The sequence below is a fragment of the Narcine bancroftii genome, unplaced genomic scaffold (assembly GCF_036971445.1).
Source record: "Narcine bancroftii isolate sNarBan1 unplaced genomic scaffold, sNarBan1.hap1 Scaffold_114, whole genome shotgun sequence".
Lineage (NCBI taxonomy): Eukaryota > Metazoa > Chordata > Chondrichthyes > Torpediniformes > Narcinidae > Narcine > Narcine bancroftii.
Window position 1 is genome coordinate 749,419 of NW_027211849.1, and position 3,082 is coordinate 752,500.

Consider the following 3,082-nt stretch of genomic DNA (forward strand, 5'->3'; position numbering starts at 1 on the left):
CAGGTTTGGAGTATTGTGTTCAGTTCTGGTCTCATTTGTCAAAATAAGGATAGAGATAGGTGGAGAGAGTGCAGAGAAGATTTACAAAAATGTTTCTTGGCTTACAACATCTAGAATCCAGAGAAAGATAAAGGAGACTGGAGGGCTCATCGAGGGAGGCAGTGTGGGTAAAATGAAAAAATAAGGATGAGGGTACTATTATTGGGGTATATTATAGGCTGCCAAATGAGACATGGTGAGACATTATTAAGAGTTTGCTATCGATCCATGGAACCAGCAGGTTTAAATTAAGCCCTGTGAATGTCCTGCACCTACCCGCAGAAGACACCACAGATCAACGTGCTGTTCCTCGGCATGCAGCACCGTGCACGTGTGGTCCATTAAATGGATGAGTGCCCAGTGATCTGTTTTATGGTATTGCGCGACGTCGGAGAACCTCATCACTGACGGTTCACAACGTGGGCTGTGTGCCCACTTGGCCCTCTACATATATTTAATTAGATTATTCATTTGGTCATTACGTGCTGTATATTGTGTGCTTTTGTGCAGGCACCATGGTAGATTTGTCGGGTTGTAGATGTACGACCCAGTGCATCATTCCATGGATTCACAGAACATTACAGCACCGATACAGGCCCTTCAGCTTTTCTTGTCTGTGCCAAACTCTTATTCTGCCTTGTCCCACTGACCAGCATCCAGTCCATCATCCTCCATCTCCTTCGTATCCCTGAACTTGTCCAAACTCTTCAATACTAACATTGAGCTCACATTTCCTCATGCAGCTTCTAGCTTGTTCCACTTTCCCACCACCTTGTGTGGAGAAGCTCCCCCTCATTTTCCACTAAACTTTTCCCCTTTCATCCTTTGCCCATGTATTAAGGATTTCTCCAAGAGGCAGAGTCTCAAGAAAACAACCTCTATCCTCAAGGACCCTCACTACCCAGACCAGGCCTTCTTCACACTGTGATCACTAGGGAAACAGGTCCAGGAGCATGAAGACGAACACCCAATGGTACAAACACAGCTTCTCCCCCTCTGCCATCAGATTTTTGAATGGACAAGGAACCACAGTCACTCCCTCACTTACTCCTCATTTTGCACAAATGGATTTCTTTTTTAAAATGTAATTTAGAACAATATTTGCACCTGTATTGTTGCCACAAAACAACAAATTTTCTGACATGTTCATCACAATAATTTTTTTATTCTGAACACTGTGCGTACATCAGAAAATAATCATAGCTCAAAAAACAATTTCAAAAGATGAATTAACTATTTCCATGCACCCTCCACTTTTATGTCTATTTTTCTACAGCCATTCCATGATCGAGACATCTCCACTTAAACCCAACCCACATTTCTTCTCCCATTCAAAGCACTCAGTAATACACCAAGGCAATAAAATAAAAACTGAATGCTGGAAATACTCAGCAGGTCATCTACTGGAAAAATAATCGGAGTTAAAACCTTCAGGTCGATAACCTTTCACTGGGATTCAGAAAGATGATCAAACAAACCTAATTCTCTTTGCTGAGAAAAAGAAGAGGGGAAATAACAAAATGAATACGTGGGATGAAAAGCCCGAGCAGCAGAAATGGCAGTGGTGCTGGATGAGTGGAGTCGACTCGTTGATCAGCACATCTGTCTGGATGGAGGGGGAAAGGATAAACAAGACGAACATGATGCCGTCACTGTGAGGTACAATACGACAGCTGCAGAGAATCTGAAATGAAGGAATGGTGAAAATACTTGTTTTTGGATCGACGTGACAAAATTTGACCTGACAAAAGAAAACAACGTTGTTTTGCTCTGCCAGAACTCTCTTGATCAAGGGACACAATAAAATAATCCAAAAGCCAACGATATGAAATTGAACAGCAAGTTATAGAAATTGGTAGCAAGAGATAAAACACAGTTACATAATTCCATGAAAGTGGTGTCACAGGACGACAGGGTTCTAAAGACAGCTTTTGTCATCTTCGCCTTCATTAATTAACATATTGATAATAAGAGTTGGGAGGTTATGGTGAGGTTGGATAAGATGTTGGTCAGGCCAAATTTAGAGTATTGTGTGCAGTTCTGGTCACCTAGCTACAGGAAGGGTATTAGTAAGATTGAAAAAGTGCAGAGAAGATTTACTAAGATGCTGCCAGGTCTTCAGGAGTTGAGCTGCAGGGAAAGATTGAACAGGTTGGGACTTTATTCCTTGGAGTGTTGAAAAATGAGTAAGAGATTGCTTAAAGTGGAATATGAATGGGAAAAAAGGCTGAGAAAGACTGCAGTGGACCCAATTGTGAAGGAAAAAGTTTGCTTGAGAAAAGTTGTCATTGGCCTATTTTCTCTGGAGTTATGAAACCACGCACAGAACAAGTCAATGAGGTACAATTAAAACAGTGGTTTTCAAACTTTCTTTCCACTCCCCGCCCACTTTAAGTAATCCCTTACTAACAGAGCACTTCTGGCATAAGGATTAAGTAGAATATGATCCGGGGGGTGGGGGTGGGGGTGGGGTGGAGGAGGAGTTTGAAAATCACTGCTCTAGATGAAAAGGTTTCTCCATCTCAGTTTTAAGCAGACATCCTTTTATTCTGAGGTTGTGCCCACTGATCCTAAACTCTCCCATACCTGGCAAAATACTCTCTATCCATCCCTTTCACTATTCAGCAGATTTCAATGAGGTCCTGCCTCATCCTTCTAAACTCGGGCGAGTACAGGCCCAGAACCATCAAATGTTCCTCAAACATTATTCCTCTCATCCCCAGGATCATTCTTTTAAACCACCTCTGGGCCATCACATCCTCTCTTAGAAATGGGGCCTAAAATTGCTCACAACACTTATTAGATCAGGACAACCAGAAGGTGGTCACGGGAGGGGAAGCCAGCTGCAGGACTGCCTCGAGTCACTGTACTATAGCGAACTTTATCAAAACAGCTGTGGACAAGGGTGTCCCCACCAAATTGTTCAGGGAGTTTTCTCGACCAGAAATCCTGGATGAATAACAATATCCAGAAATTGCTGAGAGCCAAATCACAGTTTGGAGATACAGATACACAAGGAGCCAATACGAACCATGGAAAGCCA